The sequence below is a fragment of the Adiantum capillus-veneris genome, chromosome 3, assembly GCF_014529385.1.
Source record: "Adiantum capillus-veneris isolate H3 chromosome 3, ASM1452938v2, whole genome shotgun sequence".
Taxonomy (NCBI): domain Eukaryota; kingdom Viridiplantae; phylum Streptophyta; class Polypodiopsida; order Polypodiales; family Pteridaceae; genus Adiantum; species Adiantum capillus-veneris.
In genome coordinates, this window is record NC_140933.1 from 31,377,648 (window position 1) to 31,397,139 (window position 19,492).

General features: G+C 43.9%; 1 protein-coding gene across 1 annotated transcript in view; it reads right to left on the reverse strand.

Annotated features, from left to right (window-relative positions):
* Window positions 1–19,492, reverse strand: part of LOC147460697 (uncharacterized) — a 68,544-nt gene that overhangs the window by 34,317 nt on the left and 14,735 nt on the right. The window lies entirely within an intron of this gene.

A 19,492-nucleotide genomic window follows, 5' to 3' on the forward strand; every position in this document is an offset into this window, starting at 1 on the left:
TGATGATCTAAAAAGGCCAGGGCTGGCTGTGGGTTGAGGCTGAAATCGCCAAGCACGGGAGGTTGATGGTGATGGCTTCTGTGAAGGGAAAACGCCAAGGGATGGGGAAGTATGGCGATGGTCTACTGCTGCGGGGGGGTACTGCTGAGAAGTGCATGTTGAGCGAGAAGCTCCTGCTGCCTCTTCTGCCAGAAAGTGCTAACTTGGGTTTGCTTATATATTAACTTAGCAAAATTTCCCTACCTACTTTTGTTGGAAAGTCACTTAAAAATAATAGGTGAAAATAACCAAAAATAGGAAAATAGGCTAAATGCACAGGAAAATTCCCCTGACTGATGCTAATGGATTCTGATGGGAATTCCGATAATCATGCTGTGTGCAACCGGAGGATATGCATCTATGCTAAGTGACCGGGCATGCACGGTCTACGAATAGACTCACAAAAGTGCCAGATCACTGTTAATCTAGACTAACTGAACCGACTGAACCCTGCTATGGTGTAGCTTGTCCACGGACACATAGGGTTGGGATGTGTCACGTGACAGCAAAACGCTGGTGCTAAGGCAAAACTGATGTGGAGAATCTGCAAAACGCTAGTGGATTTGCTAGTTGCAAAAACGCGAGGGCTGTTGCTGCAAAAACGCCAGGTGATCTGCTCTAAAGTGCTAACGCCAAGCTGATCTGCTATCTGCAAAACGCTAGGCTGTCCTTCATGAAAAACGCTAGGCTGGTCTTTGGTATGTTGGCTTGAAAACACTAGGTTGCCTGCCGGGGAGTCTTATTGAGAAGGTGCTCTGTTGGACACTTGGTCCCTGCTGTCTCTTCTGCCAGAAAGTGCTAGCGCTAGGTTTCTTATATAGTGAGTTACCAGAATTGCCCTACCCAATTTTCCAACGAAGTCACTTATTAATAATAAGTGAAAAGTAGGGAAAATAGGTTCTGTGCACAGTAAAATGCTCTTGATTGAATCTGATTGTAATGCTAAGGATCATGCTGTGTGCAACCAGAGGATATACATCTACTCAAGTGCCTGAACATGCACGGTCTGCGAACAGACTCACAAAGGTGCCAGAACACTTCCTAAGCTAACTGAACTAAACTGAACCCTAGTCATGAAGTAGCTTGTCCACGTACACATAGGGCTAGATACGCACGTGACAGACAACCTCAACTAACGGCAAATATTGCTCCAACTTAGATTGTTTATCATGCACATACGATTTGAGAACATCAAATGTTAACCGGTTGTAAATTTCAATTTGTCCATCACACTGTGGACGAAAAGTTTAACTTAGTGTCAAAATTTTCAAACAAAGCACCCCAAAAATGAAATGCGAACTTGGTATCACCATCTGACACAATAGATATTAGCCTTTTTAGACAACACAATGGATACCAATGCTTTATGAACAAACGTGCAACATCCTCTGCAGTCACATTGGCCTTGCAAGGGATTAACATGCAAAATTTGCTAAACTGACCAACGATGGTTAGACATTACGTGTTCCGTGCAGAAGTCGAAGAAGGTAAATTAGTTACAAAATCCATAAGTATGTCCTCAAATGCTCCGCCGTCGGGGATAGGCAACAGCATGAGTAGCCCTTGTTGCTTACCATCAGAAACTTTAACTTTTTGACACACAGCACACTTAGTAACCTAATTGTACACATCCTTTCGCATCTTTGGCCAATAGAAAATTCGTTCAACTTTTTTCAATGTAGCATTAATACCCCTATGACCACCCATTAATGCATCAAGTGCGTCATTCAAAATTGGTGCTCTGTGAGAAGATAACACACGAAAACGGTTCAGAACCCATGTAATTCTCTTTGAGATCATCAAAACTAACACCTTGAATAGAGGAAAAAGAATGAGACTCTAAAGAGAGAATTTGACCTTTCCTACTCAATGCATCTGCAACAGGGTTAGCTTTGTCAGGGACATACTCGATCATAACACCAAACTTTTCACAAAAGTGAGACCATCGTGCTTGCCTATCACTCCAATGTACACTAGGCATAGATTAAAGCCATTTAAGTGTTTGGTGATCTGTACGAACGACAAACTCACGTCCATAAATGAAATGCTTTCAATGCTTTAATGCATGGATAACAAAGAGAAGTTCCTTATTATAGAAAGAATAATTTTTCTCAATACTATTTAGTTTACGTGAGAGAAATGTCACTGGATGATTGTTTTGCTGTAACACTGCGCCAATTGCAATGTTACTAGCGTCCATAGCAGCCTACGGTATGGGACGGGACATTCAGTACATGGTGCACAATACGCATACTAGACGTATTTTTGAGAATCAAAATTAAAATACGTCAACTTTTTTAGATGAAACTTTAATAGGGACAAATGAAGTGTGTCATGCACCTCCTCAAAGACATTAGAATTGAATACATTTTGAGTTTAAAAAACGCTAGAATAGAAAACGTTATGAGACGTACTGTACGTTTCAATATGGGACGTCCCGTATTCTAAATAAAGTACGCGTATTATAGCTTCGTCATTCCAAACCTTAAAAGGCTCATCCCAATACGCAAGAACGAGACATGGCCTCAGTGACTGCTGCTTTGAGCGCTTCAAATGCACTCTTAGCGTCATCGATCATGACAACGCCCTGATGACAAGTCTTGACACCTTTTAACAAATCAGATAATGGTGTGGCAATATGTGCAAAGTGCTTGAAGTCAAAAATGTATGCTTGACACAAACCCAAAAATGAGCAAACATCATATACCAGTTCAAGCATAGGCCACTCTCTTACCTCATTTACCTTCGGGGTATCAAGTTCCGAATGCCCTTGGGAGAGATGATGTAGCCCAAATAGCACAATGTACTCAGAAAAAATTTTGACTTCTTTGCTCCAATGTAAAGACGGTTAGCATCCAATCGGGCCAAAACTTTCTCCACATCAACAACATATATTGCTCCCAAGAAAAGAAGAAAACGAGAATGTCATCCAAAAAAATAAACATGCACTTACCGACCAAGTCAATGAAGATATACATCATCATACAACTCAACATAATCAATGCACCCGTTAGACCAAACGGCATAAGAATATATTCGTAATGTCCTCGTTCTGTCCTAAAGGCGGTCTAGTAGATGTCTCGCTTTTTGTGATTCTTACCTGGTGGTAGCCACTCTTCGAATCGGCTTTCGAAAACACTATCGCCCCATTGACACGCTTCAATATATACTGGATGTGAGACATAGGAAACTTTGTTCTTGACGGTCATCTTCTGACGGCCCTTTAATCCACACATAACCGCGATGAGCCATCTTTCTTACAACAAAAAGAATTGGAGCAGCAAAAAAACTTACATTGGGACATATTAAAAACTCACCTAGTGGCACTCTAGCTCCTCTTCATTAGCCTTGTTCATACGCTATGGAAACTTACTTACAAATTGTACTCAGTCCACGAGGTCGATGACATGATCCTAACGTCGTTCAAGAGGAAGTATAGGGAGAACAAGATGGTTTAGAAAGTACTTTATATGGCGTATATGTACGTACTGCACGTTGTTCCATACAGAAAAAACAATTTATGTACGTAAAAATACACAATCCTGTAAAAAACCTGAATTTACTAAACTTTCTAGGACATTTGTAATAAAAAACAAGAGAGGAGGCTTGTGAAGTGCTTGACGAAACGAAGAAATGTACTAGTGAGGTGAAAATTGCAGTACTTGCATTGCCATCGTTGAGTGTCGGAACCCGCTTCGCCAAGAGTGTTGATAATGCATGTCACAAAATTATGACACGGCAAATCAATATGACTTCCTCGAAGACAAGAATAAGAGGACCAAAGAACTCAAGGAAGGTGGACAAGCAGTCAAATTTGATACCTTTTCAGGGTTTCAAGATGCCGACAGAGCCCTTGCCTTCATCCAACAGTTTGACATAGCTTTTTCTAGAGGACGCTACTTAAAATACTCGAGGATTAGAAGAGCGGCTGTCACGTGACACATCCAACCCTATGTGTCCGTGGACAACCTACAGCATGATCAGGGTTCAGTTCAGTCAAGTCAATCTAGAATAGAAAGTGATCTGGCACTTTTGTGAGTCTATTCGCAAACCGTGCATCATGTCCAGACACTTAGAGTAGATGCATATCCTCTGGTTGCACACAACATGACCATCGGATTTCCATCAGAAACCATCAAGAGCATTTTTACAGTGCATAGACCTATTTTCCCTATTTTTGACATTTTTCACTTATTATTTTTAAGTGACTTTTGTTGGAAAGTAGGTAGGGCAATTTTGCTAAGTTTGTATATGAGCAAACCTAGCGCTAGCACTTTCTGGCAGAAGAGGCAGCAGGAGCACCTTGCTCAACATGCAACTTCTCAGCAAGACCAACCCCCGCGACAACTCTAGCATATTCAGCATTGCAGAAGGCCTAGCGTTTTTGCATCAGATCAGCCAACGTTTTGCACTTGCAGATTCACAGCGACAGTAGACAGCATATCAGCCCTAGCATTAGCAGATTCCCCCACAACAGCAGATCAATCCTAGCGTTAGCAGATTTCCACCGCAGAACCCCAAATCAGCCTAGCGTTTTTGGATCAGCCAGAGACCTATCATTTTTGCACATCTTCGCGACAGAAGCAGCAGTAGCACCAGCGTTTTCAGTTTTCAGCAGTCAGACTCCGTAGTAGAACCCCCGAACCTCGCAAATCTCACCTTCCCGCAGCAGATCCTCACCGCTCGCACGGTCAGATCCACAAAGTTTGCAGTTTCAGCCCGGAAACGCAGATTTCAGCATCTGCGTTTTCAGCGCGTCGTCGTCGCATCTTCGCCATCGACATCGTCACTGACATAGAGTCAGAATTCAGCAAAGAAAGATTTGCAGATTTTAGCCATTAGAGTTTTCAGATTTCAGCCCGTCTCGTCGTCGTCCTCATCGTCGTCCACATCGTCGGCAAGTCCAAGCATTGTAGAGATTTGTGCAATCAATAGTAGACCGCTCTCGCCATAGAGAGTGGGGCCTTCGGAGGAGGGTTTTTGACGGCATTCTGGTGTCGTATTCTTCTCTCTCTATCTCTCAGCCTCAGCACCTTCATTCACTCGGTTCATCCACTTTGTTTGTATCCATTGCACTCTCTCACTAAAGGAACGGAAGGCTCTCCCTTCCGTAAGTAAAAAGAACCCTTGAGCACAGTTCGGAGCACTCATCTTGAGCAAAGTTCAACATTCACTTCCGGTGCACCTCACATTGGTATCAGAGCTTTGGCAGTGTTCTGTATCACTCAAGGAAAGAACCACAAGAACCACAAAAAAAAAATTGCTTGTTGCGGTCGCACGTAACCCAAGACCTCTTGGGCGTGTCGATTCCTAATCATGTTTTTGGAGAGTGACAGGAAACCCAAGAAAGAAGGGCTTGTCCAGCCTCCCCTTGTGCCTCTTTTCACTTATTGAGAGCGGACCGTGCACTTAGCGGCCAGCCAATCGGCGTGAGGTGGGAAAAAGCAACCTTGGTGTGAGCGCAAGGCCGCAAGGGGTGCGCCCGCAAAAAAGAGCAGAACTCGGGTGAAGAGAAGATCCTTCTCTAACACAGATTGCAAGCGAAAGAAGAACCTCAAGAATTCAAGACCCCCAAGAACCCAAGACCCACAAGAACCCAAGTTCCTCGTGAACTTAAGAACCCAAGACTTCAGTGGATGGTGATCACCCGAAGCGGAATGGATACTTCGCATGGAGGTGGTGAGCATGGGAGTGGCGACGAAGAGTTTTCCCCACCAAGAGGTTTTTCTAACCCTCCCCTTCCCAATCTTCGCCAAGGATTGCACTTGTTAGGTGCAACAGAATGATTGTTTGCGCTTTGGTCAAGATGAGTGCTCCGAACTGTGCTCAAAGGTTCCTTTAGTTCTTATGGAAGGGAGAGCCTTCCGTTCTTGATGGAAAGTGCTATGATCGCAACAAAGTGAATGGACACTGTGCGTGCAAGTGTATGAGACTCAGAGATAGAGAGAAGAGAGATACAACACCAAAGACGTTGTAAAACCCTCCTCCGAAGGCCCCACTCTCGTCGGCGAGAGTGGTCTACTTATTGATTGCACAAGGTGGTACAATGACGATGCAATGGACTGATGCAACCTGGGACTATGCTGATGACGACGACGACTTTAGGGCTGAAATCTGTGATCTTCTAATTGCTGAATTTCGGGGCTGTTTCGGTGGCTGAAAATGACTGTTTTGGCTGTGTTTTTATGGGCTGAAAATGGCTATCTTCTGCAACCAACTAGGGCTGAATCTGATGATGTCCTGCATGCTGAAAAACGCTGACCATCTGATGCTGGTTGGCTGAAAATACAAAACGTTGGGCTGCCTCTGCTACGGAATGGCTGAAACCAAAAACGCTACCTGCCTTTGCCAGCGTTAGTGAATTGCTGAGGTTCTGGAGTTGCCTGCGGTCAGGGAATGTTGAAAACGCCAGGCTGTGGTGAAGGCTGGCGATGGCAAACCAAAACGCTGGGGCTGAAGTCTATGGCGAGGATGGAGACCAAAAATGTCAGGGGTTCCTGCTGGGGTTCTGCTGAGAAGATGTCTGTTGAGCATGTGCTCCTGCTGCCTCTTCTGCCATTTAGTGCTAACTTGGGTTTGCTTATATATTAACTTAGCAAATTGCCCTACCTACTTTCCAACAAGTCACTTAAAAATAATAAGTGAAAAATGTCAAAAATAGGTAAAATAGGCTAAATGCACTGGAAAATTCTCCTAACTGATTCTAATGGATTCTGATGGAAATATCGATGATCATGCTGTGTGCAACCAGAGGGTATGCATCTATACTAGGTGACTGGGCATGCACGGTCTACGAATAGACTCACAAAAGTGCAAGATCGCTTCTAATCTAGACTGACTGGACTAACCAAACCCTTGTCGTGCTGTAGCTTGTCCACGGACACATAGGGTTGGATGTGTCACGTGACATCCCCTCCTTTTCAAAGTGAGGTACTGGTACCGAACTGTATAGCGTCGAGGGAGATCGCCAATAGCATCCGGAATCCTGGAAGGGACTCTTCGCCGGCCCACTCTGCTGTGTGGGTCGTGCGGTACTTGAACTTCATAAAGGTCTGCAACGCTTGCTTCTTTGGGCCGCGCCGAAAGCGACTCAAAGTCTTTTGTGGCTCCTTCGATGCGTAAACTTCGTCGAGTGTCATGCTTCTTTCTTCTTCAAGAATCTCCATGGCTGAAAATTCCTGAAACCATTTCCAACACAAAACCATGAACATACCCATTTCATGTAAAGTGAAGGGAAAAAATCTTGTCTTCCTCAAAGACTGTGCATGCAATGTAGATGAACATAGAGACGGAGTGACAACCCCTTCATCAAACACATGCAAACAATGAGATCGAATCTTTCTCTTATGATCTAGAGCAATCAACTGTGGGAAAACACAATGGAAATGCCCACGCTTGGTGCTCATAGTCTCATGTGCTCTTTCTTCAACTGTGTCGTGCCAAGGAAGAGACAGGGAATGTGACTTCCTTGAATGCATACTTTTCAACTTTTCATGAAAAATCCGCATACATTCGTGCTCATCCATGAGTGAAACGTGCTCAACATACAATATGTCATGCCTAGGAAAAGGCATCACATAAAGATGCTGACTAAAATACAAGAAACAATCACGAATGAAACACTCAAACAATGCGTGCGTATCAATCATGCGAACACATAATACTTCCTGTGAGGGTACTTTGGACCTAGGCTCGAGAGCCAAGATCGCTTCTTCCTGAATGATCAAATCGTACTGTGGGGGTTCTTTGGACCTCGACTTGAAAACCAAGATCGGTTCTTCGTGATTGATCGAATCTACAACGAGGTTAGCTTCGTTAGAAAAAGCATCAACTAACTCATCATCCTTGTGAACAATCACGTCATCTTCATGCAAATCATCATGATTATGAGAAATCACATCTTGATCATGCAAATCATCATGCTTATCTTTGTCATCCAAATCATTATGCAAATCATTGGCATCCAAATCATCATGCTTATCATTGTCATTCAAATCATCATGCAAGTCATTGTGAATCAAATAATCATCATGCTTCACACAATCATGCAAATCCTATGTATCATGCTTTGGAGAAGAAGAGACTGAAAGAGTCTCCTTTTCCTCATTCTCTTGCATCTGTGCCTGAACTTGAGAAAAGAGTCGCAAGAACTCTTGCACTCTTGCTTTGTTCTCGCAATCAAATCCTGCTTCTCTTTCTTAGTTCTCGCGATCAAATTTTGCTTCTCTTGCTTTGGCGTCCAAGCGTGCTTGCTCGCTCTCACGCGCTATGGCTGCCATTCTTTCTTGGTATTTACGCTCTATGCCTGCGATTCTTTCTTCGCTTTCTAACTTCCTGTCCATCATCCTCTTGTCGAAAGCCTCCATAGGAGTTAGTGCAATCCTTGTCGTAGATGGAAAAGGGTCGGAAAAACCTCCTGGTGGGGAAAATTCTTCTTCGCCTCTCTCATGCTCATCACCTCCCAAGTGAAGTATCCATTCTGCTTCGAGTGATGACCATTCTGAAGTCGTGGTTCTTGTGGGTTCTTCGGGTCTTGGGTTCTTAAGTTCACGAGGAACTTGGGTTCTTGAGGGTCTTGGATTCTTGGGTTCTTGAGGATCTTGAGGTTCTTGAGGTTTTCTTTCGCTTGCAATCTGTGTTAGAGAAGGATCTTCTCTTCACCCGAGTTCTACTCCTTTCTGCGGGCGCACCCCTTGGCGACCTTGCGCTCACACCAAGGTTGCTTTTTCCCACCTCACGTCGATTGGCTGGCCGCTAAGTGCACGGTACGCTCTCAATGAGTGAAAAGAGACACAAGGGGAGGCTGGACAAGCCCTTCTTTCTTGGGATTCCTGTCACTCTTCAACAAAACACGATTAGGAATCAACACACCCAAGCGAACTTGGGTTCGTGAGACCTCAACAAGCAAAAAAAAAATTGTGGTTCTTGTGGTTCTTTCCTTGAGTGATACAGAACACTGCCAAAGCTCTGATATCAATGTTAGGTGCAGTGGAATGATTGTTTGCGCTTTGGTCAAGATGAGTGCTCCGAACTGTGCTCAAGGGTTCCTTTTAGTTCTTATGGAAGGGAGAGCCTTCCATTCTTAATGGGAAGTGCTATGATCACAACAAAGTGAACGGACACCGTGCGTGCAAGTGTATGAAACTGAGAGATAGAGAGAAGAGAGATACAACACCAGAGACGTTGTAAAACCCTCCTCCGAAGGCCCCACTCTCGTCGGCGAGAGTGGTCTACTTATTGATTGCACAAAGTGGTACAATGACGATGCAATGGACTGATGCAACCTGGGACTATGCTGATGACAACGACGGTGATGATGACAACAATTTTAGGGCTGAAATCTGTGATCTTCTAACTGCTGAATTTCGGGGCTGTTTCAGTGGCTGAAAATGATTGTTTTGGCTGCGTTTTTATGGGCTGAAAATGGCTATCTTCTGCAACCAACTAGGGCTGAATCTGATGTTGTCCTGCATGCTGAAAAACACTGACCATCTGATGCTGATTGGCTGAAAATACAAAACGCCGGGCTGTCTCTGCTGCGGAATGGCTGAAAACCAAAAACGCTACCTGCCTTTGCTAGCGTTAGTGAATTGCTGAGGTTCTGGAGTTGCCTGCGGTCAGGGAATGCTGAAAACGCCAGGCTGTGGTGAAGGCTGGCGATGGCAAACCAAAACGTTGGGGCTGAAGTCTATGGCGAGGATGGAGACCAAAAACGCCAGGGGTTCCTGCTGGGGTTCTGCTGAGAAGGTGCTTGCTGAGCATGTGCTCCTGCTGCCTCTTCTGCCATTTAGTGCTAACTTGGGTTTGCTTATATATTAACTTAGCAAAATTGCCCTACCTACTTTCCAACAAAAGTCACTTAAAAATAGTAAGTGAAAAATGTCAAAAATAGGTAAAATAGGCTAAATGCACTGGAAAATTCTCCTAACTGATTCTAATGGATTCTGATGGGAATACCGATGATCATGCTGTGTGCAACCAGAGGATATGCATCTACACTAAGTGACTGGGCATGCACGGTCTACGAATAGACTCACAAAAGTGCCAAATCACTTCTAATCTAGATTGACTGGACTGACTGAACCCTTGTCGTGCTGTAGCTTATCCATGGACACATAGGGTTGGATGTGTCACGTGCCAGCACTAGCTCCTATGGAGGCTTTCGACAAGATGATGATGTACAGTAAGCTAGAAAGCGACGCAGAAATGGCAGCCATAGAACGTAAATACGAAGAACGAATGGAAGCCATAGCACGTGAATGCGAAGAAAGATTGGCAGCCATCGAGCGTAAGTACGAGCAAGCACGCTTGGAAGACAAAGCAAGAGAAGCAGAATTTGATCGCGAGAACAAAGCAAGAAAAGAGAAGAGCGACCAACACATGAAAGAGTTCTTGCGACTTTTTTCTATTGTGCAGGTGCAGTTTGCACAGAATCAAGAAAAGGAGACTCTCTCGATCTCTTCTTCTCCAAAGCACGACACACATGATTTGGTTGATAATGACAAGCATGATGAATTGCATGACAATGACAAGCATGATGATTTGCATGAACAAGATGTGATTTCTCACGAGCATGATGATTTGTATGACCACGATGTGATTGTTCACAAGAATGATGGTTTAGTTGATACTTTTTCTAGTGACGCTAACCTCATTGCAGATACAATCAATCACGAAGAACCGATCTTGGCTCTCAAGCCTAGGTCCAAAGAACCCCCTTGGAAAGAACCGATCTTGGCTCTGGAGCCTAGGTCCAAAGAACCCTCACAGGAAGTACTATGTGTTCGCATGATTCGTCAACACGCATTGTTCGACTGTTTCTTTCGTGATCGTTTCCTGTATTTTAGTCAGCGTCTTTATGTAATCCCTTTTCCTAGGCATGACATCTTGTACGTGGAGCACGTTTCACTCATGAATGAGCACGGATGTATGCAGATTTCTCATGAAAAGCTCAAAAGTATGCATTCCAGGAAGTCATTCCATGTCTCTTCCTTGGCACGACACAGTTGTAGAAAGAGCACAAGAAAGTATGAGCACCAAGCATGGGAATTTCCGTTGTGAATTGCCACAGTTGATTGATTTAGATCAGCAAGACAAGACTCGATCTCATTGTTTACGTGTGTGTGGTGAATGATTTGGCACTCTGTCTCTATGTTCATCTACATTGCATACACAGTCTTTGAGGAAGACGAGATTTTCACCACTCACTTTACATGGAATGGGTATGTTCATGTTTTTGTGTTGAAAGTGGTTTCAAGAATTTTCAGACATGGAGATTCTGGAAGAAGAAAGAAGCATGACTCTAGACGAAGTTGAAGCATTGAAGGAGCTACATATGATTTTGTGTCGCTTTCAGCGCGGCCCAAAGAAGCAAGCGTTGCAGACCTTTATGAAGTTCAAGTACCGCACGACCCACACATTAGAGTGGGACAGCGAAGAGTCCTTTCCACGATTCCGGATGCTATTGGCGATCTCCCTCGACGCCATACAGTTCGGTACCAGTACCTCACTTTGAAAAGGAGGGGATGTCACGTGACACATCTAACCCTATGTGTCCGTGGACAAGCTACAGTATGATCAAGTTCAGTTCAGTCAAGTCAGTCTAGAATAGGAAGTGATCTGGCACTTTTGTGAGTCTGTTCGCAGACCGTGCATGTCCAGACACTTAGAGTAGATGCATATTCTCTGGTTGCACACAACATAACCATCAGATTTCCATCAGAAACCATCAGGAGCATTTTTATAGTGCATAGACCTATTTTCCCTATTTTTGACATTTTTCACTTATTATTTTTAAGTGACTTTTGTTGGAAAGTAGGTAGAGCAATTTTGCTAAGTTTGTATATAAGCAAACCTAGCGCTAGCACTTTCTGGCAGAAGAGGCAGCAGGAGCACCTTGCTCAACAGGCAATTCTCAGCAAGACCAACCCCCACAACAACTCTAGCGTTTTCAGCATTGCAGAAGGCCTAGCGTTTTTGCATCAGATCAGCCAGCGTTTTTGCACTTGTAGATTCACGGCGACAGTAGACAGCAAATCAGCCCTAGCGTTAGCAGATTCCCCCACAACAGCAGATCAGTCCTAGCGTTAGAAGATTTCCACCGCAAAACCCCAAATCAGCCTAGCATTTTTGGATCAGCCAGAGACCTAGCGTTTTGCAAATCAGCATTTTCAGTTTTCAGCAGTCAGACTCCGCAGTAGAACCCCCGAACCTCGCAGATCTCACCTTTCCGTAGTAGATCCTCGCTACACGATCAGATCCAACAAAGTTTGCAGTTTCAGCCCAGAAAACGCAGATTTCAGCATCTACGTTTTCAGCGCGTCGTCGTCGCATAGTCGCCATCGACATCGTCACCGACATAGAGTCAAAATTCAGCAGAGAAAGATTTGCAGATTTCAGCCATTAGCGTTTTCAGATTTCAGCCCGTCCCGTCGTCGTCTCATCGTCATTGACATCGTCGGCAAGTCCAAGCCTTGTAGAGATTTGTGCAATCAATAGTAGACCGCTCTCGCCATAGAGAGTGGGGCCTTCGGAGGAGGGTTTTTGACAGCATTCTGGTGTTGTATTCTTCTCTCTCTATCTCTCAGCCTCAGCACCTTCATTCACTGTGTTCATCCACTTTGTTTGTGTCCATTGCACTCTCTCATTAAAGGAACAGAAGGCTCTCCCTTCCATAAGTAAAAAGAACCCTTGGGCACAATTCGGAGCACTCATCTTGAGCAAAGTTCAACATTCACTTCGGCTACACCTTACAGCATCATCTTATCTAAAAGAAAATGCTCAGACATGGTGATCCACCCTTCTCTTATGAAAAGAAGCGTCGACCAAGTGGCTTAAATTCAAGCGACTTTTTATTTCCTCTTGGCTCACTCAAGAGTATGAGCGCGATGTGATCACAACCTCGAATCACCTTCGGATAACGAAGGGAGACACTTAAGATTCATTCTACGAAAGGTTTTGGGATGCTTTTCTACCTGCCTCTTCCTTCAAAAAGATCCGTTCTAAGGAGCGAATTGAGCGGTCTTGTTGTGGACTCCCTAAGGACATTCAAGATTACTATTTACTACAAAAATCTGAGTCCATCCAGTAACTGATGGAACATGCTAAGCAAGGGTTTGCTATGCATTCAGGTAACCTGACTTACCCCACAAATCAACATTTGACGCCAAGGACCGAACAAAATTCGAACAATGACAACAGAAGAAAAAAGAAGTTTCAAAAAAAGAAAGATAATCCTCCCCGCTTATCAAAAATCAAAAATCCAAGTATCTCAAGTGTTTCGATTGTGGCAAACAAGGGCATATTGCCGGGTAGTGCCCCAAAAAGTTACACAGAGCACCGTCAAAAGATAGGCCAGAGAGTTCCAAAGCAGCTAAAGAACGTGGCACAAAAGGAAAGATGAAAGCAGGACTCGTACCAGATTGCGTGGGAACCAACCCAGATCAGATGGATGAAAGCGCAAAACTTTGCCGCATATGGGGCAAAGTACGAGATCAAGAAGCCCTCATCTTCTTTGACGTGGGAGCCAAGGCCAACTTCATTTCACCCGTGAATCAGCGGCTCAACTTGGAATTACGCCTGATAAAATGGGACCATAGGTAGAAGCTGTTCTAGCGGCATACAGACGGGATGTTGCCATTACACCTGTCATTGGCAAACTTCGTTTGCATTGTCAGGGGTGTTTAGGACACGAATACTTTTACATCATGCCTACGAATCCCTTGGTTCCACAAGAACAATGCAGTGATCGTTTATAAGGCCAGGAGAGCGACTTTAAAGAATGAGAAGGGCAGAGAAATTGTACTTGATGTAAAATTGAAGGGCGAGTCAATCCTACTTGTATAGGTTTCGACCATTTCAAAATTAATGAAATCCAATCTATTTGTTTAGTCGATCTTCTTGAAAGAATTGAATGATGAACAACGATCCAATATATCTGAATTGAAAAAGGAACGACAAGAATTTCTGCACACACAAGCTGATTGTTTCTCTAAGGGCCTACTAGGCGAGTTACCTCCACCTCGTCCTGAGGACCATACGATTGATTTGATTCCTGGAAGTACACCACCGAACCGGCCACCTTATTGAGTTAGCCGAGCCTAGAATGAAGAAATAATGAACCAAGTAAAAGAACTTCTAGAAAAGGGTCTCATCCAACCTAGCACTTCGCCTTTCTGCTCTCCGGTATTGCTAGTATTAAAGAAAGATGGATCGTGAAGATGTGCATTGACTATAGAGCTCTCAATAAAGTCACCATCAAGAACAGATTTCCTATCCCAAGGATTGATGATATTCTCAACAGGCTACAGGGATCCTCTTGTTTTAGCACAATTGATCTAATGAGTGGATATCATCAGATCCGAATTGCTCCGAGGGATGTCTACAAGACAGCTTTCCGGAAAACCCTTGGTTTACATGAATATTTGGTTATGCCCTTTGGACTAAGGGATGCTCCAACAAGATTCAATCGAAAGATAGATAGGATTTTCAAAAAGTATCGATCTTTTGTGGGCACTTTCTTTGATGACATTATAGTTTTCTCCAAGAATGAAGCAGAGCACAAACATTATCTACTATAGGTCTTTCAAGCATTACGAAAGAATAGATTGGTTATCAAAGCGAAAAAGAGTGAATTTTTCTTGCTCGAGATACATTTCTTGGGGCACATCGTCTCAGCAGAAGGAGTACAGATAGACCCGACCAAAATTGAGACTATTCGCAATTGACCCGACTTAAAGAATGTTCATGAAGTTCAAAATTTTCTGGGCTTGTGCTCTTATTATCGGCAGTTCATTCAAAAATTTTCACAGAGAGCTTCTCCTTTGCATTTACTAACTCAAAAAGGAGTCACTTTCACGTGGGCGCCAACAGAGATTACCGCTTTTCATACTCTCAAAGAGAAATTGACTACTGGACCAGTGTTGGCTTTGCCAGACTTGCAAAAGCCATTGAAGTTTATTGTGACGCTTGTGGTTGTCACAAATTGCTGACGTGTCAAGCCACTCAAAACGGAGCCAACCGGCAAATCTTGGCCGAAAAGCCAAAATCCTAAGAAGAAGAAGAAGAAGTTTTACAGACTTACAAAGTCTTGACGAGTGGCCTATTTTTTAAGAAGAGTTTCCACCAACTTATGGAACCCCGTCCAATGCGGCCCAAGTGACATAAAGGCATTAAAAAATAAAGTAGAAACACACTCAAAAGACTTTGCACATCAAAATATAATGACGTGGCACCTGGACGGACGTTCTGCAATTTGCGGCGGATTTTTAGGGAAATCCCGAAATTTTAGGAAAGTGATTTTTTTTTGGGTCAACTTTTCATATTTGATGCTTTTAGGCTTTGGGCCCTTAAATATGAGCCTTGGGGGCCCTCTTTGGCACTCTTCAACGCGAGATTGCAGAGGAGGTGCTCCCCGGCTGTTGTACTTTGCGAATCAACAATAATAAAGAAATACGAAAAGAGACGCCAGCATTTGGGGCCAGTGCTCTCTTGGAGTAGAACTTCACCACTCCCCGTCTCGTGTCGTGCATCTTTTTTCAGTTCAATTGTTATTTGAAGTGCTTAAAGTTGTTCAGTTTGTTCTTTTCTATTGGCACATGGTGCCAGTCTTGTGACAGTGGTATCAGAGCATCAGGCGTGTGCTTTTCTGAAAGCATATACCGGTCCTACAAAAGAGCAGACAAAACTACTAGAATTTTATTTGTAGTATCTTCGAATCCCGACCCCGGACTTATTAGGCACTCCAACCTTACTTCATCGTGCATCAGGCGTGCTCCCTTCTTCATCGCTCATGTCTTACAGGGCATAAGTGTAAGGTGCAGCGGAATGAATCTTGTATTTTCTCAAGATTAGTGATCTTTATTTGCTCAAGGTTCCTTTTAGTTCTTAGGGAAGGAGAGAGCCTTCCGTCTTATGGAGAGTGCTATGATCACGAACAAAGTGAGTGGATATTGTGCGTGCAAGTGAATGAGACTGAGAGGAGAGAAAAGAGATACGACACCCGAGAGATTGTAAAACCCTCCTCCGAAGGCCCCACTCTCGTCGGCAAGAGTGGTCTAACTTTGATTGCACAAAGGCGTACAATGACGATGCATGGACTAATGCAAATGGGTTCTATGTCGATGACGACAATGATGACTTTGGGTCTTCTTCTATCTGCTATCCACAAAGGGGGGAATGCTAAGGTTCGGGGTGATCTTGGGGTCGGTTCTCATGGCTGAAATTCCCTGTTCTGGCAAGGGGCTTTTGCTGAATAAAAACGCTGATTAAGCCAAGCTTTGGCTGCGTTTTTGTGGCTATGATCGTATGCTGAAATTGCTGATAAACTGCGATGCCAAGGCTGAGGGTTAGGGCTGAATACCTGCTGATAAAACGCTAGCAAAGGCTGCGTTTTTCCTTGCTGAAAATCTGCTGTAAAAACGCTGAGGCACTGCAGTCAAGCTGCGTTTTAATGGCTGAAAAGCTGAGGCAAAAACGTTGATGGTTAGCGATCCAAAAACGTTGGCTTTGGGCGGCTTGAAAGGGGAAAACGCCAGGCAATGGTGTTGGGATGGCGATGGGCTGAATCTGGGAACGCCAAGGGGATGGATCCTGATGGCGATGATGAAAACACTGATGGCTGAAGGAAGGGGGGGTCTCACCAAGATGGCTTGGGGAGGGTCTTGCTGAGAGAGGGAGGGAACACCTGTTGCTTGGGGAAGCCTGTTGTGCTCCTTGCTCATCTGCCCAATTGTGCTAACTTGGGTTTGCTTATATATTAACTTACCCAATTTGCCCTACTGAGTACCCAACAAAAGTCACTTAATAAATAAGTGAAAAATGTTAAAAATAGGGAAAAATGGGATAAAGTCACTTGAAAAATCCCCAAACTGACTCTGATGGAATCTGATGGAAATGCTTATGCTTATACAGTGTGCAACCAGAGGATATGCATCTACACTGAGTAACTGGGCATGCACGGTCTACGAATAGACTCACAAAAGTGCCAGATCACTTCTAATCTAACTTGACTGGACTTGACAGAAACCCTGTTATGGTGTAGCTTGTCCACGGACACATAGGGTTGGGATGTGTCACGTGACAATAAGCCATAAAGATCACTCACAAAGAAGGATCCAAGATTTATTTCGAGCTACTGTTTTTCTCAGATGCACTGGTGGAAGTCTCTATAACTACCAAGCCGCATACTCCAAGGACTTAGCAAGCTTTCAAGAAAATTTTGTCCGAAGTTTTATGGTTTTTGACAACTTCCTTCGGAGTGCAACTTCTGGCAGAGTGGGGTATCCTGAAATGCTTGCCATGGAAACCCTAGCAGATTATAACTTGAAATTTCTCGACATCTCTCACTAGATGTCTCTTCATGAGCTGATAACCTTGGAGGTCCAATGTGACAGCCATGTCTTAATAACCTTAGAGGTCCAGTGAGACTACCATCACCGCCACAGGAACACTCTCTGTCGAGGCTTGTTTCGACTATTCAAGCGCTTATGGACCATCTTGTGGTCGGCTACGACCTCATGGAAGGAACCTAACCCTAATTTTTGGTGCAGGTGTCAGGATAGAAAGTCAATCGACTTTTCGAGCTCTACTGCTGTCAGATTGCTTTTTAAGTTTGATTTTGTTTAAGAATCTGTTTGAGAAAGTATTGTTTGAAATGGATGACTACGGTCTGGGGAGCATTTGGTTGTACAGTCCTCTAAGCTCATGGCCCGGACCTTTTTAGGTTATTTGCAAGGGGAGTGGAGAGGTGGTCATTGAGTACCTTCATATCGTAGACCGTTTGTCTCGGGGAAGTGCTCAACGGCGCTTTTTGTGTGTCTTGTAACATGCATATGTGAGCATTCATGTTGCATTGTGATGTGCCAATCACTGAATATCCTAATTGGATGAGATTGCCTGGGTATGTAATTTTAGTGCATCAAGACACCCATAGAAGATCAATGCGGTCTCGTTGTGATGGCTAATTTTACTACGCCGGAATATCAAGAGTTCCAATCTGGACAAAACGAGAAGCCAACTCCTTGATCAAAAGAGCTGAAAGGAGAAGCCAACTCATTTTTTTAAAAAGAGTAAACTGATTGTCCCTCTGAATGACCCTCGAAATTTTGGAGCTAACTTGAGTTGTTTTGCAGATATGTTGTAATCGCAAACAATTACTTCCTTCCAAGAAGGGGGAATGTCACAAATTGCTGACGTGTTAAGTCATCAAAGAACGGAGCCAACCGGCACATCCCGGCCAAGAAGCCAAAACCCTAAGAAGAAGAAGCAAAAGAAGAAGAAGTTTTACAGAATTACAAAGTCTTGACGAGAGGCCTATTTTTTTAAGAAGAGTTCCCACCAACTTATGGAACCTTGTCCGATGGGGCCCAAGTGACATAAAGGCATTAAAAATAAAGCAGAAACACAATCAAAAGACTTTCCACATCAAAATATGATGACGTGGCACCTATACGGACGTTCCGCAATTCGCGACTGACTTTTAGGAAAATCTCGAAATTTTAAGAAAGTGTTTTTTTGGGATCAGCTTTTCATATTTGATGCTTTTAGGCTTTGGGCCTTTAAATATGAGCCTTGAAGGCCCTCTCTAGCACTCTTCAGCGCGAGATTGAAGAGGAGGTGCTCCCCGGCTATTGTACTTTGCGAATCAACAATAATAAAGAAATACCGAAAGGGGCGCCAACATTTGGGGCCAATGCTCTCTTGGGGTGGAACTTCGCCACTCCCCGTCTCGTGTCGTGCACCTTTTTCAATTCAGTTGTTATTTAAAGTGCTTAAAGTTGTTCGGTCTTTTCTTTTCTATTGGCACGTGGTGCCCGTCTTGTGACAATGGTCGTAGTCTGGGAGCAGTTTTGATGCAAGAAGGTCATGTCATTGCTTACGAGAGCAGGATGTTTTTCACGTCCAGAGATGCTAGCACAGATTTATGAGAAAGAGGTATTGGCAGTTATACATGCTCTTACGCAGTGGCGACACTATTTACTTGGAGTTGATTTTACTATCTTTACGGATCATCAGAGCTTACGTTACTTCTTGTCGCAGAAGCAGCTTTCGGAAAAGCAGATGAGGTGGGCCAACATCTTGTCACAGTCCCATTTCCACATAGTCTATGTACAGGGACACAAGAACTTAGTGGCAGACACGTTGTCTCGGAAGCCCTTAGTTCTGGCTATTTCCACGATCCATCATCAAAGTTTTGAAGACACGGTAGATCAGTATGCAACAGATCCTGACTTTGCAAACATCTTTATTCCAATACAGAGTGGAGAGACAATTACTGGCTATTCTATACGGGACGGCTACTTGATGTAGAAGACGATGTTGTGTGTTACACAACCGTTGAGAGAAAAGGTTTTGACAGAGTGCCATTGTCCACCCTTTTCGGGCCACCGCAGCATAGATACTACCTTGAAGGGTGTTGAGCTTTACTTCTATTGGCCGAGGCTCAAAAAGGATG